Source organism: Cervus canadensis, chromosome 15 (assembly GCF_019320065.1).
Source record: "Cervus canadensis isolate Bull #8, Minnesota chromosome 15, ASM1932006v1, whole genome shotgun sequence".
In the NCBI taxonomy this organism is placed as follows: domain Eukaryota; kingdom Metazoa; phylum Chordata; class Mammalia; order Artiodactyla; family Cervidae; genus Cervus; species Cervus canadensis.
This window is the reverse complement of record NC_057400.1, coordinates 16,188,285-16,214,408: the sequence shown is the minus strand read 5'-3', so window position 1 is coordinate 16,214,408 and position 26,124 is coordinate 16,188,285. Positions and strand designations below refer to the sequence as shown.

Below are 26,124 nucleotides of genomic sequence, written 5' to 3'. Positions count from 1 at the left end.
TGATGCAAAGAACCAACTCAATGGAAAAGACTCTGATGCTGGGAAAGATTGAAGGAGGGAGCAGAAGGGGACGACAGAGGATGAGATGGTCGGATGGCATCACTCACGTGATGGACATGATTTTGAGTAAACTCTGGGAGTTGATGATGGGCAGGGAAGCCTGGCGTGCTGCAGTCCATGGGGTCGCAAAGTCGGACAGGACTGAGCGACTAAACTGAACTGAAGTATGTGGCAGAATCCACGGGATTCATCTTTACTCAAACGGGAGTATATTGCTCTTAGTTTGTTCCTGTACATCCGTTTGTCTAGGGGTAAAGTAAGATTCCTTTTTGGAAGGGTGTGGTTTTGTATTGGGACATCTGGAGCTGAGAAAGTGCGGTCTACTGCTCTGGGTCACACTGCCACCTGGGGGCTAATGAAAGTCTGCCATGGGTTATAGTCAGTGCCAGAAATCTTTGATACTGACCTTGGTTCTTTTAAGACAAATATCAAAACACTATTATCTGCATGTAGGCACCAAAATAATGCTGTTGGCTTACCTAGTGATGTGGTATGATACAATGTTATGTAATAAAAACATGCTTAAAAATTGAATGTGGTACTTCCATATTACCTTTTTTGCTGTCTTAGACTTTCCCCCTGTGTTTGGGGATATTACCATCTTGAGACAAAGTTAATGGACTTTTCCTGGATCCTTTTATATGTATTCTGCTTCTTAGTACTTATTAACAGTATTTTATGCATATTGGTCATAGTTTCCAATTTATACCACAAAATTGATTAGTCAGTGAATGTCCTTTTCTGAGCCCAAATATTTTGAGCATATATAAACATTTTTATAACGTTGATATGAATGCAGTTACTTATTTTAGATGTTTTTCTGAAAGATTTTTTTATTAAATACAGTGCCATTGGATTATTTGATACTTTAAAATGTATAGCTAAAGAATGAAAATTGTATAATTGCACTTATATGGAGTACCTAGGATAGTCAAATTCATAGAGAAAGAAAGTAGAATAACAATTGCCAGGAGTTGGTGAGAGGAGGGAGAGAATAGGGAATTAGTGTTTAATGGGCACAGAGTTTCAGTTTGAGAGGATGCAAAAGTTCAGGTAATGGATACTGGTTGGTAATGGTTACACAACCATGTGACTGTGCTTAATGCCACTGAATTATACACTTAAAAATGGTTAACATGGTAAATTTAATGTTTTATATGTTTTACCACAATCACAAATGTATTACTGTGTACTAGCATTGAATGCTTCCCTTTCTCAGGGCATAGGAATGAGTAGGTACATGAACTTAATCTTGAAAAGCACATGTTAGGTGCTAGGAAATTTACATGTGTAAGTCTAGAATCCTATGAGGTATATACTTTTTACTAATTTTCTTCTACCAATTAAGAAATTAAAAGTCAAATAGGTTTGTTTGTAGCAAATTTATGAATAGTGTACTCTTTGTTTAGCTCTTAGGATGATTTAGCTGAAGTACAATACTTATAGGACTTCCCAGGTGGCACAGTGGTAAATAATCTGCCTACCAGAGCAGAAGATAGACGAGACAAATTTTCAATCCCTGAGTCGGGAAGATCCCCTGGAGGAGGGCATGGCCACCCACTCTAGTATTCTTGCCTGGAGGGTCCCACAGACAGAGGAGTTTGGCGGGCTATAGTCCAACGGGTTGCAAAGAGTCAGACATGACTGAGTGACTGAGCGTGCACATGTGTGCACACACACACACATGCGCACACGCACACACGCGCACACACACTCTCTCTCTCCCCCATAGTCAGTAAAAGATGTAGCGGAGGCTTGGACCTATTTCTGCTTGTCTCTAGGGCAGGTACTCTTCCTATTCTATATCCTTGCCTTCTATGAGAATATTGCAGCTTCATGTTAAAAAGCTGATGTGGCATTCTGTTATACTGTAGATTCTCATGTTATGGTTCCAGACTGGAAACAAAAAACTCATGCAGCAGCAGTGCAGGAACCCTGAGATAGCCCCAAACTGTGTGTAATGTCTGTGGGCTTGAAGCAGTTCATGTCTAATTTGAGTAGTGTATGGTGGAAATGACTCATGAACCATGAGGTCATCAGCTACAGTATTTTTTATTTTAAATTAGTTTCCCACCAGATATAAAGTTGGTGCATCTCTTTAGTATACCATGAATCTCTAAGGGAAAAGATTCTTGTATCTTATTTTTTTCTATTTGCTCTCATGATTTTTAGTTTTTTAAAAATTAATTAATTTATTTATTTTAATTGGAAGCTAATTACTTTACAATATTGTAGTGGTTTTTACCATACATTGACATGAATCAGCCATGGATGTACATGCATCCCCCATCCTGAACCCCCCTCCCACCTCCTTCCCCATCCCAACCCTCAGGGTCATCCCAGTGCATTGGCCCTGAGTGCCCTGTCTCATGTATCAAACCTGGACTGGCGATGTATTTCACATATGGTAACATACAGTGGCTGACTTTATTTTTGGGGGCTCCAAAATCACTGCAGATGGTGATTGCAGCCATGAAATTAAAAGACATTTACTCCTTGGAAGGAAAGTTATGACCAACCTGGATAGCATAGTAAAAAGCAGAGACATTACTTTGTCCACAGAGGTCTGTCTAGTCAAGGCTATGGTTTTTCCAGTAGTCATGTATGGATGTTGGAGTTGGACCATAAAGAACGCTGAGCACCAAAGAGTTGCTGCTTTTGAACTGTGGTGTTGGAGAAGACTCTTGAGAGTCCCTTGGATTGCAAGGAGATCCAACCAGTCCATCCTAAAGGAGATCAGTCCTGGGTGTTCATTGGAAGGACTGATGCTGAAGCTGAAACTCCAATACTTTGGCCACGTGATGTGAAGAACTGACTCATTGGGAAAGAAAGACCCTGATGCTGGGAAAGGTTGAGGCAGGAGGAGAAGGTGACGACAGAGGGTGAGATGGTTGGATGGCATCACTGACTTAATGGACATGAGTTTGAGTAAACTCCGGGAGTTGGTGATGGACAGGGAGGCCTGGAGTGCTGTGGTTCATGGGGTCGCAAAGAGTTGGACATGACTGAGCTACTGAACTGAACTGAATATACATGTTTCAATGCTATTCTCTGAAATCATCTCACCCTCCCCTTCTCCCAGTGAATCCAAAAGTCTGTTCTTTACATCTGTGTCTCTTTTGTTGTCTTGCATATAGGGTCATTGTTACCGTCTTTTTAAATTCTATATATATATGTGTTGATATACTGTATTGGTGTTTTTCTTTCTGACTTATTTCACTCTCTATAATAGGCTCCAGTTTCATCCACCTCTTTAGAACTGATTCAAATGCATTCTTTTTAATAGCTGAGTAATATCCCATTGTGTATATGTACCACAGTTTTCTTATCCATTTGTCTGCTGATGGACACCTAGGTTGCTTTCATGTCCTGGCTATTATAAACAGTGCTGTGATGAACATTGGGGTACACGTGTCTCTTTCAGATCTGGTTTCCTCGGTGTGTATGCCCAGGAGTGGGATTGCTGGGTCATATGGCAGTTCTATTTCCAGTTTTTTAAGGAATCTCCACACTGTTCTCCATAGCAGCTGTACTAGTTTGCGTTCCCATCAGCAGTGTAAGAGGGTTCCCTTTTCTCCACGCCCTCTCCAGCATTGTTTGTAGACTTTTGTTTAGCAGCCATTCTGACCTGAGATGGTACCTCATTGTGGTTTTGATTTGCATTTCTCTGATCATGGGTGATGTTGAGCATCTTTTCATATGTGTGCTAACCATCTGTATGTCTTCTTTGGAGAAATGTCTGTTTAGTTCTTTGGCCCATTTTTTGATTGGGTCGTTTATTTTTCTGGAATTGAGCTGCAGGAGCTGCTTGTGTATTTTTGAGATTCTCTGAGTTGCTTCGTTTGCTCTTATTTTCTCCCATTCTGAAGTCTGTCTTTTCACCTTGCTTATAGTTTCCTTTGTTGTGCAATCTGTTTGCTATTTTAAATTGCATTTTTTATTCCTGTCTGCTTTTCTTGATGAGACTCATTCCTTTCGTGAAAGAAAATGAAAGTTGTCTCATCATGATAAACAATTTAATAGAAAATTACTCAAGATAATTAAGATTTTTCAAACTCTAGTCATAGAATCAGTGTTTTCCAAAATAGTATAAACATAAGCATTTTAGAATAAACAACAAAAAAGGATCTGGATTTCTATTTGGAGTTCTGGAGTTCTGTTCTATCAACAAAAAAGGATTTCTATTTGTGGTAATCTGATTTCACAAACGTTCCCTTCCAATTACCCTTCAGAAATGGAACATTTGATATACCATAAACTTAATCCTACATCTCTTGAACCCTAGTACTTAACTATCCTTAGTAGCCATGGAAATAATTCCCCAGAAAGAATTGCTAAATGACTACCTAATTAGTTGATTTCCTTTATGTACAAAAATGCTTGATATTTGGTAAAATACCTAGATTTTAAAATGACATGATGTTTCTGATTATGCAGAAACAATTTACATATTTTCTTAACAAGTTCCCCCAAACACTTACAGTGCTGAAATATTATGGAATGCCTCTTTGAAAGCCAAGGAGCTTGTTGCTGACATAGTAATAATTTGGTTGTTTGCACATTTTATAAAATATTAAAATGTTGTTAGTTACCATATTCCTTAAATAACTCATGGTGAGATGTTATCTCTGAAGTGTTGGCTTGTTAGTAGGAGGGAAATTATATGTTACAGTGTTATATAAAGCTGACTCATATGAGTGGGTGAAAAATCCCAAGAATACCAGGACACCCACACTTGCAAAAGCCAATATGTGCCATTTCTCTTTACACCGTGTTCCAGTGGGCTGCTTAATGGAACTGTATTCATTAAGAAATTGCTATACTTTCTTTCATGGCTTGGTGCAAACTTCCTATTTAAAAAAAAAGTGAAATGACATTTTGTTTTTATCGTTTGCAAAATTATTGTTCATTGGACAAAAAGTTTGATTCAGTATTTGAAGTAATTCACTTCTCCGGGCTTGTTTCATTTTTGCGGTATTTTTTTGTTAAAATCAAGACAATAAAACACACGTACTTTGGAAATGTTTAGAGTATTTACTAAATCCTAAAGAAACACAATTAAATATCTTTTAACAAGTAGTATTCTGGTTCTTGATAAATAGCTAGCTTATGCTGTTTTATTGTTAGTGACAAAAAGAGAAGAATGTTGTGTTGATCAGTAGTTAACTGTTACTGGCAGCAGTTAAAACTGTCACTGGGAGAGTGAATGGTAGATTTGTAGTAATATTAAATATTATTTTTTTAGTCATAAGCTTATTTTATTTATTTTTAACATTAAATATTCTTATATATGTTATATTGTTCAAAATGTTGTTTGAATGAAAATGTTAGTCACTTAGTTGTGTCCAGTGCTTTGCAACCCCATGGACTGTAGCCTACCAGGCTCCTTTGTCCATGGAATTCTCCAGGCAAGAATATTGGACTGGGTAGCCATTCATTTCTCCAGGGAATCTTTCTGACCCAGGGATTGAACCCAGGTCTCCTGCATTGCAAGCACTTTCTTTACTGTCTGAGCCACCAGGATCATTTCAGTTTGGTCACTCAGTCCTGTCTGACTCTTTGCAACCCCATGGACTGTAGTATGCCAGGCTTCCCTGTCCATCACCAGCTCCCAGAGTTTGTTCAAACTCATGTCCATCAAGTTGGTGATGCCATCCAACCATCTCATTCTGTGTCGTCCCCTTCTCCTCCTGCCTTCAATCTTTCCCAGCATCAGGGTCTTTTCCAATGGGTCAGTTCTTCACATCACGTGGCCAAAGTATTGGAGCTTCAGCTTCAGCATCAGTCCTTCAAATGAACACCCAGGACTGATCTCCTTTAGGATGGGCTGGTTGGATCTCCTTGCAATCCAAGGGACTCTCAAGAGTCTTCTACAACACCACAGTTCAAAAGCATCAATTCTTCGACGCTCAGCTTTCTTTATGGTCCAACTCTCACATCCATACATGCCTGCTGAAAAAACCATAACTTTGATTATATTGATCTTTGTCAGCAAAGTAATGTCTCTGCTTTTTAATATGCTGTTTAGGTTGATCATAGCTTTTCTTCCAAGGAGCAAGCGTCTTTTAATTTCATGGCTGCAGTCACCATCTGCAGTGATTTTGGAGCCCAAGAAAATAAAGTCTGTCACTGTTTCCATTGTTTCCCCATCTATTTGCCATGAAGTGATGGGACTAGATGCTGTGATCTTTGTTTTTTGAATGTTGAGTTTTAAGCCAGCGTTTTTCACCCTCCTCTTTCACTTTTATCAAGAGGTTCTTTAGCTTCTCTTTGCTTTCTGCCATAAGGGTGGTGTCATCTGTGTATATTTCTCCTGGCAGTCTTGATTCCAGCTTGTGCTTCATCCAGCCTGGCATTTTGCATGAGGATAGGAGTCCACAAATTATATCTTGCTTGTATGGAGATTTTGTTTTTGTTTGATTTTTAAAGAATGGGGGCTTCCCTCATAGCTCGGTTGGTAAAGAATCTGCCTGCAATGCAGGAGACCCTGGTTCAATTCCTGGGTTGGGAAGATCTGCTGGAGAAGGGATAGGCTACCCACTCCAGTATTCTTGGGCTGCCCTTGTGGCTCAGCTGGTAAAGAATTGCCTTCAATGCGGGAGACCTGGGTTTGTTCCCTGGGTTGGGAAGATCTCCTGGAGAAGGCAAAGACTACCCACTCCTGTATTCTGGCCTGGAGAATTCCATGGAGTATACAGTCGTAAAGAGCTGGACACTACTGTAAGGCTTTCATTTTCCAGGTCCTTTCACCACATGCTAAATTAGCCTTATTGTTTTATTGGAATTTCTCTTTCCTCTTTTACCAAAGATTCTTTGTCCAAACTCAAAATCTCAACCAATACTTAAAAAAAGTTTCTATTTTGTTGACAAGAATGTTAACTTCATTTAAAATAGCGAAAGGGCAACTGTTACTGTGAAACAAGTCTCTAAAAAAACACTTTTGTTTATGTTCCTTAATTATTATAAGATCTCTGCAATGGTGGTGGTGTTACCCAGTTTTGTTTTTTTTTAAGAGAAAGCTGTTGCTTTGAGATATTAAATAACTTGCCAACTTAATGACAGTTAGGGTTTGAACTTATATGAAACCTCTGTTCTCCACTTCTATTGTGTTTAACCATAATATATCTACGTTTGCACATAAATCTGTTTTTGAGAGTTGTGTTGCTGCTGCTTACAGATGTAGCATATATGTGATTTCTATTGCATTGCATGCCTGTCTCAGACTTTATTTTTCAAGAAATCCAAACAAGCAGTTTGTCACTTTCATCCTGTCAAATTGAGATTCTATGCAAACTGATATCTATTATGATTATTATGGTTATATGTTTAAGATGAATTTAAAATTATTAATCATCTTCTTGATCTGATAATGATTTAAAAAACTCTCCTTATGGTCAGATAGTTTTATCCTAGAATCTTCATACCTAATCGTGTAGCCAAAATAGTGATCAAATAACCAATATTATTTTATGAGCTGCTTGCTTTAGTAAAGAGGAAGTACAAAACTATTTTAAGTAATTTCAATTTCTGTGATATGATATAGATATATTAGGTGTGTATATACCTTTATCTTTGTGTGCATCAGATAAAATTAGTCAGTGAAAAGTTAATTTGATCAGCAGGAACCACAGAGGTTTAATTTCAGTTATACATATCAATTGATATGTATAATTGATTATACATATCAATTATACATATGATGTATGTTTTATCATTTATTCTTTAATTTCTGTGGCCTCATTTTAGATGTTACTCCTAATATTTAGATGTTACTGTATGCAGGTAGATATGTTGAGATAGATAATTCTTGATGATTTTCTCAATGTTGATTGTTACTAGATTCAAGCTGTTTATGATAGCTGATATTAGTTCTCACCACAAAATCATTGTTTGCAAATATGTTTGTTATTTACACAAGAAATTTTTATTTTGTCTTTTTATCTTAATGATGAAAAGTAAGTTCCAGATTATCTTTTCAATTATATAATAAATAAACTTAAAATTAAAAACCATAAGTGCCAGAGGTAAAATCTAATTTCCATTGAAGTGAAAGTCACTCAGTCATATCCAACTCTTTGCGACCCCATGGACTGTACAGTTCATGGAATTCTCCAGGCCAGAATACTGAAGTGGGCAGCCTTTCCCTTCTGCAGGAGATCTTTCCAACCCAGGGAACGAACCCAGGTCTCCTGCACTGCAGGCAGATTCTTTACCAGCTGAGTCACAAAGGAAGGTTTGTCAGGGAGCCAGGAAAATCCAAGCGGCCGTCTTTGATTTGCTCTGACTCTTTGATTTACTGCTATTGTTCACCCATTTTTAATTCCCTGATTTAGGAGTAGACTGTTGCTATGTTTTAAGGACATCATAGCAAACGTCTAACCGTGAGGGCTAATTTTTTTTAGAAGCAGAATAAGCTTTATCTACATGTGCCATAATCTTAAGTAATGTTTATTTACTTTACCAGAGTAGCAAAAGATTTTAAAAACAAATATAATCATGTAGAGGCAAAGAAATCACTACTTTTCCATATGAATTCCCAGTTGGAATGACATTTCATAGAACTGAAACAGGGGCCAACTATCCTGTTTATTTTCTGAAGTCATTTCAGATAAATATTCATTGAATGGCTCTGCACTGGGGACCGAGAGAGGCCCTTGAAATGCAGAAATAAATAAAACAGTATCTTATCTCCAAGAAATACGCTGCCTGGTATTAAATAGCTGATCGTATGTAAAGAATTGTTATTACATTGTGATGGATGTCACAGTAGAAGGATGCTCAAGGTATATAGGGGATACGGAATGAAGATGGAAGCATGGAACAGAGGTGGTCTGAGAATGTTTCTCAGGGGACTAAGTTGGGTTTTGAAGGACAAATACATATTTACTGACAGAGTGGAATATAGGTAGAGAGTTTTCATGGGATTGTTTCAGCAAAGCGAAGTGCTTAGGGAAGTATAAGGAAGAAGAATCCACTGTTATTCCAGAACATTATTTTAAACATGTTTTTTTCTTGCTTATCAAGTGCTACATTGCAGTAACTATTTATCACATAGTACTTGCACTGGTCTAAGTTTCCAACCATCTGCGATCTTTGCTAAGTATTGATGGTGGTACTAATGAAAGATACAGCAAGGAGACATTAGGTAATAAGAGGGAGACAGAAGGATAAGATGCTTGGATTATTTGCTGACTTTTTTTTTTTTTTATTTTTTATTTGGCTGTTCCCGGCCTTAGCTGCAGCATGTGGGATCAAGTTCCCTGACCAGGGATTGAACCCTGGCCCCCTGCATTGGGAGCACAGAGTCTTAGCCACTGGACCACCAGGGAAGTCCCATATTTGCTGACTTTTTATATATCACTATATTATATTCTGAGGCTTCCCTGGTGGATAAGATGGTAAAGCATCTGCCTGCAATGCAGAAGACCCAGGTTTGATCCTTGGGTTGAGAAGATCCCCTGGAGAAGGGAATGGCAACCCACTCCAGTATTCTTGCTTGGAGAATCCCATGGACTGAGGAGCCTGGCGGGCTATAGTCCATGGGGTCATGAAGAGTTGGACACAACTGAGTGACTAACACACACATGTTATGGTTCACTGAAAATTTAACTTTATGTTGTTGAAAGTATAAATTCTGCACAAGATTTAATTTTCAACACATATATATTGAGCTGGTGTCCCCACTTTGAAAATGATTATTCCCACTTTACAATCCAGAAAACTAAGGTAGAGAGGTGAAGTAAATTTTTTACACTTACTAGTGTAAAAGGAGAAGCCAGCATACATTTTGTTTCCAGAGCCAATGCTTAAAGAAATTGTAAAAAGGGCTTCCTTGTAGTCCAGTGGGTAAGCATTCACATGCCAGTGCAGGGTCCACAGGTTCAATCCCTACTCAGGGAAGATCCCACGTGCTATGGGGCAACTAAGCCTGTACCCTGCAACTATTGAACCTGTGCTCTAGAGCCCGTGAGCCCTAGAGCTGTGCTCCATGACAAGAGAAGCCACTACAATCAGAAGTCAGAGCACCACAATGAAGAGTAGTCCCTACTCACTGCAACTAGAGAAAGCCCTCGTGAAGCAGCAAGGACCCAGCACAGCCAAAAATAAATAAATGTGTGTGTGTGTTTTTTAATTGTCAGAAGATAAGTTGATCTGGAGTACTGAGGGGGTGAGAGAGTCAAAAAATGAGGCTGGAAGTTTGGCTTTGAATATAGAGTGACAAAGTAAGGACCACAGAGGCATTCTTGTGTATTTTTAAGGTGGGTAGTGTGTATCATGTGTAAATGATAGCTAATAAAAATGATCCAGCCAAGACAGAGAATCAGAAGGCACGGATGACAGAAGTAATTGTCAATACTTCTGAGAAAGTAAGACAGGGCACCATCCCTCTTAAGAGGGAAGGAAAGAGCATCATGGTACAGATACCAATAAACTGAAGTTAGTTTCAGAGGTGGTTAATATATCACATGTATCAGCCTTTAGTGATGCTTGTGCACTTGTGCACTTCATCTTTAATTGGTCTCTGTGATACACCTGAAAGACCAACTGCATATTCTGGGAGTCTAACTACTCCCAGAAGAGAATGGGTTTGTATTTGGGAGTTTTAAGGGGAAAGCTGTGACTGCATAGTACAAGGGAGAAAATGAGATAATGCTCTGGTCATTTGTTTATATGGAGAATTAAACCAGTTAGCACAGTCTCAAGCTGAGCCCAGAAGAAAATGTAACAAGAAATACAAACTAAGCCATTGGAAGAGGAGTTGGACAAAGAGAGACATGCCACCTATGATTCATCCATTTAAAGGAAGTGAAAACCTATCTACAACAATAGTGATAGCATCATATCTAAAGAATCTAAACTTTTTCTAAGAGCTTTTACCTTTTATATACATTAACTTTTCAGATATAGAATTCTAAAGCCAAGGGATCCTTATATACTATTATTGTCCATTTAATAGAAGCGAGAGCTGAGACCCATCCACAGCAGTTAGCTAAGATCTGAAGCACAGCTTCTAGCAGTAAGATCCAAACTTGAACTGCAGGTTTCTAACTCACAAATTACTGTTCTTTTCTCCACACGATGCTGCCTCCCATTTCAACACATTATTAAAACTATTTTTGCAAGGCCCTTATGTGCATGTGAATATTGCTATCATACCTGATCCTCACCTCTCCAGACATTTTTCCTTTTATAATAATTTATTCATCCATTCTTCATGTGTTATGTTTTCAAATTCTTTACTATCCTACTCACTCTCCTCTGAGTTGTCAGCATTTAATTGATATTTCTTTTCTAGTGTCTTATTTAGATTGTGAGGTACTTGGTCTGCAAAATATCTGTTAGATGAAGCCATCAACTTTATTTTGCCACCCAATTAATATTTATGATGTCGTAGGATACTTTCAGAGTGAATATGCTATTTCCTTATTAACTTACATTCTAATTGCCTTATTGAAAAATTATATCAGGGCATCTTTTGAAAATTTTAATCCTAACTTTAATTTTTATCACTTAGGAATCTTTTCATTAAACCCTTTTAAAATCTAAAAAGTTGTGCTCGCTTCGGCAGCACATATACTAAAATTAAAATAAAAAAGTTTAGGTCAAGTGACAGTTCATCATTATTCTCAGATGGAATCAGACTGGCTCTTCCAGAAGGAATTTGGTCAACAAATACAGCAATGACATTTAATGTTTTTTCCAAATTCTAGTTATTTCTTTTGGTGGATTGAATCAGTTTGCAGAACATGAAACTGATTATGTATGTGAAGTTGGAAATAAATGTTTAATGACTCAGACTTGGACTCCTGGATATAGATTTCATTAAGTTCTCATAGGGACAGATGGGTAGGATGATGACAGAATTAGGTAACTGCCAGTTAAGGGGGAAATGTATACATGAACTTTAAAAAGCAACTAGAATTAAAGATTTATGAATGTAAAAATTTGCATGGGTGTCCTGTGATAAATCAGCTTAGGATTCTTTTCCTCGTCAATAGAAGGACCTGATCCATATATGCCGGAATCATTACATCATACCTACTGTGCACCTCAAACTGGAAGACACCGTCCACTCCTAACCTTCTTTTGTTCTCTTCTCCTTCTGCTCTTCTAGAGACTGAAGTAATTTCATTTCAGTCCCCCACCACACCCCCACACCCCCACCATCTTTAGTTCTTCTTGGTGCTAGTTTGCACTCAGGCTGAGGCTGTTTCTGAACTCATCTTGCCTGCCCAGATGACAAAAATCTCTAATTAAACGGTATTGAAGTCATTGATAGAGCTTCCTTTTCAAGCAGAGCCAGTGTCCAAACACATCTAAACAGTCTCCCATTTAGCAGCTATCATACATGCCTGCTCAATAGTGTCTGACTCTTTGCGACCCCATGGACTGTAGCCCTCCAGGCTCCTCAGTCCATGGGATTTCCCAGGCGAGAATACTGAAATGGATTGCCATTTCCTTCTCCAGGGGATCTTCCCTACACCAGGGATTGAATCCGCATCTTCTGCACTGCAGGCGGATCCTTTACCACTGAGCCATCTGGGAAACCCTTTTTAGCAACTGTCATCAGCTTTTAAAATACTAAATGGTAGAAAGATCCTTCTACCACAGAAGGTAGATGAGTGGCATATTCAAGCTGTAAAATCAGCATATGTACTGTTTAACTTTCTTCTTTGGATCTTTCAGAACTGCCCCTCAAGTTTTCATAAAACCAGTTTGCAGGGGCCAGGCAGGTAACACATCCCAGTGTGGTCAGTTGATTGCTGAGTCGTATGTCACGGGGACAGCAGCTACCTGGGTGAGCCAGCTGTCTTGTCAGAGGACTCATCTAACATCGCCAGCTTTTCAAAGATTTTGTGTGTGAAGCTCTGGTTCTTATATGTTAGCTACTAATGTGAATTTCCAAAACACACCTGGGGGTGGAAGCAAATCCTCCTGTAGGCCTGCCCAGCAGTTTGCCACTTCTATTTTAAGGAATGTGACATGGATCTTAGACCTTCACACTGCCCACAGTGCTACCCCTGCCATTTTTACCCTTGCTCTGAAGACACTTGAGGGTCTGGGGCTGTGTAGGAGAAAGAACAAGAGGAGGTGAGAATTTACTTAAGTTGTATTACGTCAGATCCTACCCTTTTTGAAGAGGAAAAGCGTTAAGCAAAGAAAATCCCATTTTCCTCTGAGAAACACTTTTCTGGGATAGGTTGAGGTCAAAATAATAACAGCTTAATTTGTTTTCAAGAACTGACCTTATTTCTTTGTTGAAATTGACTGTAGCACATCTTTGAGATTATCTTTGAGATAAAAATCGTTCAGCCCTTTTCTTGTCTCTCTTGCTTCCTTAAATTATGAGAATTGTGGATATTGGCATCTTCCACAGATGCAGCAAACTTTAACATGTAGAAACTCATGATTTTATAAATGAATGGATTTGAAACTTCCTTCCAAGGTAAAAGTGATATTCCCTGAATTAAACTTAGTTCCCAACCTTATAACTCTAAAGTCAGCGTCAGTGGCCATTTTCTAATGTCAGTCAAAGAGAAATGTTCTGATACAGTTTTGTGGGAAAATAGAAGGAAAAATGGGGTTAATTGGCATTTGTAAGCAAGACCTAATACAATTTCTGGAAAGATAAGACTATTACAAATCACCCAATAAAAATTTCTAGTTTCTTACATCATCATCCCATAAAATTATTTAAAATGTTTAATGTAAATCTTTTCAAGTATGTATATGTGTGATAACCCAGATAGATCCCCCATGCCCAATCCCCCCACAAGATTTTTTTTTTAAGCAAATCACAAGCTTTTAAATGCTATGCATAGTTATATGTGTGTGCTTATCTTAGTTATACAGAATTATAATCAGAGGTTATTTCTATAACTGGATGCACTCTTTGAGACCATGTCTTTAATGTGACCCTTGCCGGGGAGGGGGGTCTCGTTTACAGGGAAGTAGGGGCTTTGTAGTATTTGTGGTCAATTAAAGTAATGAAAATGCCTTTGCAAGATTTATTGGGGAGGCTGTCCGTTGGTGCTTTCATGTTTTTGCCTAGTAGTTGTGTTTATTAGTGGCAGTTGATTTATGTGCATCTATCTGAAGACTGAATAAATAAATAAATTAATTTTTTTTTCCTACCTTAAATTGCATTTGCTTTCTAATTTTAATTCACATTGAATTCAGTCTTTCCCAGGCTAGGAATGTTTTTAGGATTCTTTCTTTGCCTGGAGACTGCTAAATTATTTAATTATTACAGTTATTTAATCCTAACATTCTTTTTGAGACATATACTAATTGTCTAGGTTTTGTTAACACGTAAATTGAGCTCAGTAAATTTGATGTTTTTTAGCCAGAAAACAGCAGAACCCCTATTTGAATAGTTTGACATCAGATAATGTCTTCATCATACCCCAGTGCCCAAGGGCCTGCTGAGACTTGTGCTGTCAGCGTGAATGCAGTGTCTGCAGTTTATAAGCTCCCGTCTTTAGACCCACACTTCTAGTACCGCACTAAGCTGACGTATCTGCGCTGTGCTGTGCATGCTTCGTCGCTCAGTCGTGTCCGGCTCTTGAGACCCCAGGGACTGTAGCCCACCAGGCCCCTCTGTCCATGGGATTCTCCAGGCAAGAATGCTGGATTGGGTTGCCATTACCTTCACCAGTCCAGCTCTTTAGGACCCCATAGACTATCGCCCTCCAGGCTGCCCTGACCATGGAATTCTCCAGGCAAGAATAATGGAGTGGGTTGCCATTCCCTTCTCCAGCATAATTTACTATTATATTAATACTGAAATATTTATCTATAACAAAAACCTGCTTTATGAACTTGTCACCAAAGCTAAGTTATAGGCATTTTGTTTACCACTTATTTGGCTTCAAAGGTCAAACCTGCTGTTCTTATCGGTAGTGTAATTTCAGTCTCTTATCCATCAACTATCTGGAGTGATGAAGGTAATCATTGCAGATTTTACACACTCATCCTTAATGGGAATATCAACTTCAGTAATCATTTTCAAGCCTGTACAATATGTCACTACCTAATAGAACTTTCTGTGATGAAGAAAATGCTGTATATCTGTGCTATCGAATATAGTATCTGCTAGCTCTTGTGGCTTAAGAACTTAAAATGTGGGTAGTGTGACAGAAGGGATGAATTGTAAGGTTTTATTTAATTTTAATTTAATTTGGCTAGCAGCTACTATAATGGACAGCATAACTGTAAAGGATTATAGTTTGTATTAGATATGATTCTTATGTGTTATAAAATTGTTAGGTGTTTTAAGGCAAAAGTAGAATACTTAAATGAATTTCATCTGGAGAAACCTTATTGGAGCAAGGAGCATAATTTATTAAGTTCAACACCTAATATCTTGGAAGCCAATGAGAAATTACCCTTATTTAGATACCAGAGACCTTTGGAATTAAACTTACTTCCATTTATTTTATGTAAAAACTTACTAACCAGGAAGTTAGAAATATTATTTAACTGATGATAATGCTTCTGGATGGGTAGAAAATTATAAGTTCACAAATTGTTAGCCTTTTGATCTATTTGCTGTTGAAGCAGTAGACAGGAAAATAAAAATTATCATTGCAGAAGGAACTTCTTGTGGCTATATTTATAAAGTCATTTTGAAACAGCAAATCTTAGATCAGGAAGACTTTTTATTTTTTTGGCCACACTGTGAGGCACATGGGATCTTAGTTCCTCAACCAAGGATTGAACCTGCGCCCCCTGCAGTGCAAACTTGGAGTCCTAACCCCTTGACCTTCAGAGGATTCTCAGGAAGAGAATTTTTTAAATCTCAAATAGTTTTAAACTTTAATACTTGGAATGAATCACCTAAATATTTGTTATTTAAAATTCTTTCTGTTTTTAACTTAAATTTTTTCCACAGCCACTGTCAAATTAGTATAGATAGATTAGCCAGCTGATTCGTTTTTCTTGGTTGTTTTCCAGAGTTGGTACTCTAGAAAATTATGTTATCACTGCAAATAATAGATCCAGCTAATGATAACCATGTTGCAAAAAAGTTTTATTCATTAGGAGAATTTCCAGATGTGTTATGCTTCTGAAATTGGATGAAAACTATTTTTTCTCCATTCAGTTTATTTTTAAGATCTTTATTTTTTTTCGGATGTTGAAAGTAGAAATGTAAAGTAATTTATTTTTCTAAAAATTAATCAAACATAAACGTAATTTCTTGGTGAAGCAAAGGATCCTTGTTTCTTCTCTCAAGGTCTCTCTTCAACAGAATAATAATAGAACGTTTTAAATAGGAATTTCTGGTAATATTCATTCTTCTCTGGGCAAGTTTCTTTTTTTTTTTTTTTTTAATTTGAGCTTTAAATTTTGCTCTCGACAGATTGAGGCACTAGCACAGTTAGTTAGAATAAGCTGAAAATGCATTAAAATGAGATGAAGAGATAAGTTTTATTAGCATATTGTTGGCATTGCAGCCCAAAATATCTCATGTATATGAGAATAGTCCTAGGTTTTAACTGAGAGAAGAATGAAGCAGAAGGAGTTAACAAAGTAGAATGATCATTCCTTATATGACTACCAGTTCCATCATTACAGTATTATGATCCTCTGAAATGTGAGAATCTGAGAATCTGTTTGTCATGTAAGATATAGTCGTAATAACTTTCATTTGGTTATGTTGTTGTTGTTACTCAAAGGGAAATTATAAAGAGTGACATTGTTGGTGAAAAGAGGATTCAATAAATCTAGATTAGAAATCCTCAACCACAGTGTCTGTTAGACGAGCTGTTAAGAGATGTGGGTTCTAGTTTTAGTTCTAATGTTGATTAGGTTGGTCTAACCTTGAGCAGGTGGCTTAGCCTCTCTTGATCAGTGGTTTTTTAAGAAATCATTTAAAAAATTAATTTATCAATTAATTTATTTTTGACTACCCTGGATCTTCGTTGCTTTGCTCGGGCTTTCTCTAGTTGCTGCGAGTCAAAGCTGTTCTATAGTTGTAGTGTGCGGGCTTCTCATTGTAGTGGTTTCTCTTGATGAGAGCCTGGGCCCTAGGGCTTGCTAGCTTCAGTAGTTGTAGCTCATGGGCTTAGTAGTTGTGGCACATGGACTGGTAGCATGTGAAGTCTTACTGCACCAAGCACTGAATCCATGTCACCTGCATTGGCAGGTGGATTCTTAACACTGGACCACGAGGGAAGTCCCTAGACTTTTAAGAATAACATAAAAGCAATATGAGTGAATATGAGTGAAACAATGTGAGTGAAACAGTGAATATGAATTTTCACTGTTTCAGTTTATAATGTGACTCTTCCTCTTACTACCTATTTGACTTTGAGTAAGTTCAGTTCAGTTCAGTCTCTCCATCGTGTCCGACTCTTTGCGACCCCATGGACTGCAGCATGCCAGGCTTCCCTGTCCATTACCAACTCCCAGAGCTTGCTCAAAATTATGTCCATTGAGTTGGTGATGACAACCAACCATCTCATCCTCTGTTGTCCCCTTCTCCTGCCTTCAGTCTTTCCCAGCATCAGGGTCTTTTCCAAGGAGTCGGTTCTTTGCATCAGGTGGCCAAAGTATTGGAGTTTCAGCTTCAGTATCAGTCCTTCCAGTGAATATTCAGGGTTGATTTCCTTTAGGATGGACTGGTTGGAACTCCTTGCAGTCCAAGGGACTCTCTAGAGTCTTCTCCAACACCATAGTTCAAAAGCATTAATTCTTCGGCACTCAGCCTTGTTTACGGTCCAACTCTCATATCCATACATGACTACTGGAGAAACCATAGCTTTGACTAGATGGACCTTTGTTGGCAAAGCTCTTTGTGCCTTAACTTTCTAGTCAATAAAAGGAAAATAATCTTTTTCTTTTTTTTTTAACATCATAATTCTGTTGGTGAATAAGAAAATATTCTGTACCTTGCTAGATTCTTTTGACTGGTCTAAGAATTAAATTGACATGAGACAGATTAACTGGAGAAAATCAAACAAAAGTTTAATTACATGTATACATAGGAAAGACCCTGGAAAACTGAGTAACTTGCCGAAATGGTTGAAATCCTCACCTTTAACTACCACCTTCAGCTAAAGACAAGAGAGGATGTTGGGGGTAGTGGTTTAGGACTTCAAAGGGCAGGAAGGCAATTCATGTGGAGATGGAAAAGCAAATGTTTGATAAACAAATGTTTGCTGGGCTGCTCAGAGACAATGGGACATAGAGTGGAATCTGAACTCCAGGCCCTGTTGGAGTTTCTCCCTTCACATCTAGCACTTGTTCTTTGCAGATACCTCTGCTGATCATTCTGTTCCAGAAATGAGCCTTTTATCTAAAGCTAAGGGGTGCAGTTTCATCCATCTCATTAGAACTGATTCAAATGAATTCTTTTTAACCCCATTATACAGAGTGAAGTAAGCCAGAAAGATAAAGAACATTACAGCATACTAACACACATATATGGAATTTAGAAAGATGGTAACGATAACCCTATATGCAAAACAGAAAAAGAGACACAGATGTACAGAACAGACTTTTGGACTCTGTGGGAGAAGGTGAGGGTGGGATGTTTTGAGAGAACAACATCGAAACATGTATATTATCTATAGTGAAACAGATCACCAGCCCAGGTTGGATGCATGAGACAAGTGCTCGGGCCTGGTGCACTGGGAAGACCCAGAGGAATCGAGTGGAGAGGGAGGTGGGAGGGGGGATCGGGATGGGGAATACGTGTAACTCCATGGCTGATTCATGTCAATGTATGACAAAACCCACTACAATATGTAAAGTAATTAGCCTCCAACTAATAAAAATAAATGAAAAAAAAAAACCGCAGTGATGGAAACCAAATAAATAAATAAATAAAGCTTAGGGGTGGGGCGTGGGGGTAAAGTGAAAGTCTTCTTGAGTCTTATGTTTCTTAAAAATTATTAGCCTAAATTAAAAGACACATTTTTGGTGTGGCAAATTTGGTCCCCATCATTGTGCTTATGAAGATTAAAAGAGTTAATGCATGTGAAATACTTCAAAAAGTGACTTGCATATAAGCTCTGAATGCGTGACTTATCAGTGTTATTATCATAGAAAATTTCTAATGCCAAAAACCCTGACTTTGGAGTGAGAGGGATTTGGAGTGAGGGGAATTTGGAGTGAGGGGGATTTGGAGTGAGTGGGGTCTTTGTTTCAGTATCAGCTCTACCACTTACTGTGGCCTTATTTAATCTCTTTTAATCTCATTCTGTTCATTACCAAAAATGGGTAATAATAACATCTACTCATTAAATATTTTTGTGAATGAAATAAAATAATTGTACAGCACTTGGCACAGTCCCTGGCACAGGGTAGATATTCTGATTGTTACATTCTGATTATCTGTTGCTGCATAATAAATTGTCACAAAGTTTAGTGGCTTAGAACAGCAGTTAGTGGTTTTTTGTTTTTATTTTTAAGAGCTTCTAATTATTTTTGGTTGTGCTGAGTCTTTGCTGCTGCGAAGATTTTTCTTTAATTGCAGAGAGCGAGGGCTACTCCAAATATGGTTCAACGGCCTCTCATTTTGCTGGCTTCTCTTCTTGGAAAGCACAGGCTCTAGGCACATGAAACTTCAGTAGTTGCAGCTCTCAGGCTCAGTAGTTACAGCTTGTAGGCTCTCAAATTCAGGCTTAGTGGGTTTGTTGCTTTGTGGAACATGGAATCTTCCTGGACCACAGATTGAACCCATGTCTCCTGCATTGGCAGGTGGTTTCAGGGAAATCCAACAGTTAGTGTTTTATTGTCTCTAATGATTTAAAGGTTGGGTTGGACCCAGATAGGTAGTTTTCACTCAGGGTCTTTTAGGCAGTTGCAATCAGACAGTGGCAGGGCTGCAGTCTTCTCAGAGGCTTTCTTAGTCACATATCAAGTGTTGATTCAAGCTCTTGGCTGGGATCTCTCTACTTCCTCACAGCGTGGTATCTGAATTCTAAGAACTAGCATCCCAAGAGGACTGGGTGTGGAAGCTGTATCTGCTTTTGTGACAGCTTTAGAAGTCTCCTAGTGTTCCTTTGTCTGCAGTGATAACCAACCTAATTTCAAGAGGAAGTCAACATCACCTTGCAAGAAGAACAGGTGTGAAATGGGAGGTACTGATGCAGTCATTTTTAGATGATACAGTTCACCACTGCAAGCTATTATCCCTGTGCATGTGTGTGAACATTTAATGTAAAATGTCGGTGCCCTCCCACCCCCAATACACACAATTTATGCAGTTTTCCGTCTACGTTCTTTTTCTGTAAGCTGTTTTGTCCATACCCAAAGTACCTTATTTCTGGCAAGTTGTATTAGCATTCTTCTAGCTGCCAGCTGAGACTCGTAAATCACTAGTTCTTCATCAGCATGCCAACTCCATATTGCTTTGGGCTAACACCATGATTCTCTAACTTAGGAACCCTTTGATCACTCCTCTGTGTTTATACAGGATAGGCGTATGAGGGTGAGAGGGAGGTCTTTCGGGACCATCTTAGAATTCTGCCTGCCGTTAGCCCCTTGAAGACATTTTTACTTTAGTTTTGTACTTTTCCATTTCAGAATTTCGGTTTGGTTATTTTTAAATATTTTATATTTTTATTAATATTTCCTAATTGAATAATTGTCATATTTTCCTTTAATTCTTTGAACATATTTATAATAAGTTCATTGACTTTGCTGAATTTGTGTCCACTCAGTTTTTATTAAGTGATTTTTTTTTTTGCTCCATTAATTTGGTTGCCTAGTTATTTTTGGTTGAAAACTGCACTTTTTTTTCTTTTTCTGCACTTTGCTGCTTGTGGGATCTCAGGTCCCTGACCAGGAATTGAACCCATACCACAGCAGTGAAAGCCCAAAATCCTAACCACTAGGCCCCCAGGGAACTCCCTAAAACTGTAGATGTTAGATAACATACTGTAGCAGATCCAGATTCTCTTTTATATCCTTTGTTCCCCACAATGTGCAGACAATGATATTTCTGCTTAGTGATTTTATTTTTATTTTTTTGACCTAGATCCCTAGGTCTTGTTTCTTTGTGTGTATAGTATAGTCATCAGCCAGTGATTGGGTAGAGATTATGTTTAAATGCTTTGATCCTTATGGCTCCCACCTTCTGTCTATCAGTTTGTGTGTGGGTTGAGGTACTCACTCAAAATTGGAGTCAGTTCTCAAGCCTTCCCTGGTTCTCACTTTTCCCTAGGGTCTCACGTCTCTCCTGGGTATGTGTCTGTAGTTTCCTCATCAGCCAGGAACTGTGGGCAGAAGCTTATCTCAGTCCTTTCTTAATGCTCTCATTTCTAGAATTCCCAATGAAATTTTTGGTTTGTCTGTTGCTTGTCCCGGTTGGGACTGCAGTCTTGGATGAGTAGAGCTGCAGATTTTCTCTGTTCATTTTCATCTAAGTCTACTACTGGTTTTACCACTTGTGGTTTTTTATTAATAGGATAATATATTTTCAAGGCAGAATGCCAGCATGTTCTTCCTGAAGTATTAACAAGGCTGGCATCTAATGCTAATTCCAATATATTTGTTACACAGTGAACACTTTTAAAATGTTATTCCAGTATGTTATTTTATATCCCCTTCTGTTGCTTTTCAAACTTTAATCACAATCTAAGTCTACCACTTTGAAAGGCCAAAGCCATGGGGTGTTTTGTCCTCCACTCGTAATGGAGTTCAACCCTTCCTGGTTTCACTGCCAGCCTATCAGTGGTAAAACTACTGTCCTGAGAGTAGTCAACTTCACAGAGACAGAAGGTAAAATGGGAGGGACAGGAGGAATGAAGGGTTTTTGTTTAATGGGTATATATGGAGTGTCTTGTTTTGCAAGATGAAGAGTTCTAGAGATTGGATGCCCAACTGTAAGAATATAATTAACACTGTACACTTAAACGGTCACACTTAGGTTGAGGAGTTTTATGCTATATGTTTACTCAGTTGAAAATTAAAAACGGAGAAACTACTGTTCTTGCCAACGATTTGGGAGAGTGGAGGGTAGTGCACATGTGGCCAACCTCAGGCAAAAAGGCCACAGTCCTTCGCTATTCTTACTTGAAACTTCAGTCTGATTTTAAGAATAAATGTTCTCGATTTGTCTTCTGCATCAGTCTACAGCCCTGAAATGGTTGTTTTTAAAATTCTGTCTAGTTTTAATTATTGGTTTTTTGTGGAGAGGAATCACTGAGCTTTTCACGCCACCATAACTGGGTATTACTTCCTTGACCGCTCCTTCTTCGTGTCTCCTGTGGGTTGTCACTCATGGTTTCCTCCTAAATGAAAGGGTCCTGCAGCATAGTTCTTGGGCCTTCTCTCTCTCTTTTTATTGGCTTCCATAGGATATTTTATCAAGTCTTAACATTTTAAATATTAATATGTATACTGGTGGCTCCCAAGTTTGTAACTCCTGACCAAACTTCTTCCCTACTCTCCAGACTTGTATATCTGCCTGTCTACATGACTGCCTACTTGGATGTTTAATAGACATCTCAAACTTAACCAAACTCCTGATACGTGCTGCCAGAAACTGGCTTCTGTCTCGGTCTACCCTATCTCAGTTATTCATATCTTTGTTATTCTATCTTGTCAGGCTGATAACTTTGGGTCTATTCTTTTTTTTTTTTTTTGGACTGTGCCAGGTCTTGGTTGTGGCATGTGGGATCGTTTACTTGTGGCTTGCAGAATCTTTGGTTGCAGCATGTGGAACCTAGTTCCCTGACGAGGGATCGAACCCGAGCTGCCTGCATTGGGAGCCAAAGTCTTAACCACTGAGTCACCAGGGAAGTCCATTGGTTGATTCTTGACTCCTTTCTTTCATGCTGTAAGGCCACTGCATCAAAATACCCTGCCAATTTTGCCTTCAAAATAGGCACAGAATGTGATCCTCTTCTCACCACCCTCACTGCTACCATCACTTTCAAGCCACCGTCATCTCTATTAGTTGCTCAGTCGTGTCTGACTCTTTGCCATCCTATGGACTCTAGCCCACCAGGCTCCTCTGTCCATGGAATTCTCCAGGCAAGAATACTGGAGTTGGTAGATGTACCCTTCTCCAGGGGATCTTCCTGACCCAGGGATTGAACCTGGGTCTCCTGCTTTGCAGGCAGATCCTTTACCATCTGAACCACAAGCATCCCTACCTAAGATTATGACGTAAGTTTCCAACTGTTTTCTTCTAATGGTCTTTTGCGCCTATAATATGTTCTCAGTAGAGCATCAGAATGATCCTGTTTAACATCACTGAGATCTTCTCACTTCTCTGGTCAGATTCTCCTAATGAAGGGGTTGTCATTGCACTCAGAGTAAGACCAAAGTCTTACCAAAATTCACTACATCCTCCAGAATCTTGCTCCTCCTTACCTTTCTAACATCATAATCTCCTCCTCTCCGTCCCTCAGCTCACTTTGCTTCCACAGACCTTCACACAAGAATCTGTCTCAGATCCATTTTACCTATTTTCCTTTTTCCTGGTGTGGCCTCCCCTAACCACACTTCTCCTCATGCCCTAGCTTTCTTCCTTGCTTTAGGTCTTTATCCAAAACTGTCTTTCTGCATTAGGCCATCCTTGGCCACCTTGTCCACATTTCTATGACTTCTTCGCCATTATTTCTTTTTTTAAAAAATTTTATTTATTTGGCTACGCCAGGTCTTAGCTATGGCCTGCAGGATCTTTGATCTTCATTGTGGCATGCAGGATATTTTAGTTGCGGCATATGAAGTCTTAGTGTCAGCATGTGGGATGTAGTTCCCTGACCAGGGATCAAACACCAGCCCCCTTTTGGGGAGTCTTAGCCACTGGACCACCAGAGAAGTTCTGCTCTGTTCTTTCTTTTTTTTTTTTTGAATAATTTTATTATTTATTTTTGGCTTCACTGAGTCATGGTTGCCGCACGGACTTTTTTCTAGTTGCAGCAAATAGTGTCTACTCTGATCCATAGGCTTCCCACTGGGATGGCTTCCCTTGTTGTGGAGCACAGGCTGTAGGTTGCCTGGGCTTCACTAGTTGTGGCACATGGGCTTAGTAGTTGGGACTCTTATAAAGCACAGGCACAAGAGTTGTTCACATGGGCTTAGTTGCTCCGCAGCATGTGGGATCTTCCTAGACCAGGGATCAAACCTTTGTCTCCTACAGGCGGATTCCTTACCACTGAGCCACCAGGGAAGCCTCTGCCCCATTATTTCTTATTCTACTGTCTTGCTTTATATTTTAACCTGAGCACTTATTACTATTTTATGTACTATACATTTAATTAATTTTGTTTACTGTTTCCCTTACTTTTTAGTTGCATGAGGGCAGACTTTTTTTTTTTTTTTAGTATATACTACTACTCATAGAACATAAAACAGTGCTCCGAACTTAAGCTTGCATTGTATAGAATGTTTAGAGTGAAAGGTGAAGATGAAGAAAAGCATGAATTTTCAGAGTAAAAGGTCTCCCTGAGTAATAAGTAAAATGAAGGAAATGCATTCTTGGGAAATTTCAAAACATCAGTTGTATAGAAGATGCCAAAAGATTTTAGAGAAAAGAAATGAAAGTCTACAAATTAGCACATATGGTGCTAGAAGGCCATGGAGCATGGATACAAGACAGGGACTGTTTTACCAACATTTTGAGGAAAAAGGAATTTTAACCTAGAATTCTATACCCAAACTATCTTAAATATGAGGTCAAAATATAGTCGTTTTCACACGTGCAAATGTTGAAGATAAGAGATAAATGATGTTTCTTTTTGAAATAGTTGAGGATTTTGTTTATCAAGACAAGGATGATAACCAAGAGAGGATACAATAATCAGTGAAACCCCCAAATCCAATGATTCCAAGCTCCAGATGACATTCATTCAGCAGGCAAGAAAAACAATTACATTAAAGTAGGAATTTAGTTGTGTCCAAGAAGAATGGAATAAAAGTTGATAAATTAGAATTAATAAGAAGCAGGTTAATATTGGAACTATGGTAAAATAGTTTATTATCTCAGTCAAGACAAGAAAGATGGTGGAAAGTTCAGATAGAAACAAAATAACTAGATAAGAAAGTAACCATCCAAAAAAAAAGAAACTAACCATCCAGATATTGGGTAAGCTCAAAGTAATGTGATTTTGAAAAATTAATTGAGTAGAAGAAAAGAGATTTCTTGTGACCTTGCATTAGCATGGAAGAGAAGGTCATGTCCTGAGCATACAGATTTTTTCTTCTCTAAGCAGTGTTCATGTGAACCCTGATATTGGTTGTGTTGTGTATTGTTTGTCATTTTTTATTATTTGCTTATTTAATTTTTATTGGAGGGTAGTTGTCTTACAATGTTGTACTTGTTTCTGCTGTACAGAAAAGTGAATCAGCTGTAAGTATACATATGTCCCCTCTGTTTTGGATTTTCCTGCCATTTAGGTCACTATAGGGCATTGAGTAGAATTCCCTGTTTTTCTTTTTTTTTTTCCTCTTTAAGTTATGAAAGTATGATAACACGTTTACAGGAGACTTGGAAAATACATCATGAGACGTGCTGGACTAGATGATGCACAAGCTGGAATCAAGATCGCCAGGAGAAATATCAATAACCTCACCACCCTTATGGCAGAAAGCAAAGAAGTGCTGAAGAGTCTCTTGATGAAAAGTGAAAGAGGAGAGGGATAAAGTTGGCTTAAAACTCAACATTGAGAAAACTAAGATCATGGCATCTGGTCCCATCACTTCATGGGAAATAGATGGGGAAACAGTGGAAACAGTGGCAGACTTTATTTTGGGGGGCACCAAAATCACTGCAGATGGTGACTGCAGCCATGAAATTAAAAAACGCTTGCTCCTTGGAAGAAAAGTTATGACCAACCTAGATAGCATATTAAAAAGCAGAGACATTACTTCGCCAACAAAGCTCTGTCTAGTCAAAGCTATGGTTTTTCCAGTAGTCATGTATGGATGTGAGAGTTGGACTATAAAGAAAGCTGAGCACCGAAGAAGTTTGAACTATGGTGTTGGAGAAGACTCTTGAGAGTTCGTTGGACTGCAAGGAGATACAGCCAGTCCATCCTAAAGGAAATCCGTCCTGAATATTCCTTGGAAAGACTGATGCTGAAGCTGAAACTCCAATACTTT

The 26,124-nt window shown here is 38.5% G+C and overlaps 1 protein-coding gene across 4 annotated transcripts in view; it reads left to right on the top strand.

Annotated features, from left to right (window-relative positions):
* ZRANB3 (zinc finger RANBP2-type containing 3) overlaps positions 1-26,124 on the top strand; it is a 279,170-nt gene that overhangs the window by 49,704 nt on the left and 203,342 nt on the right. The gene's annotated exons all lie outside the window — the stretch shown is intronic.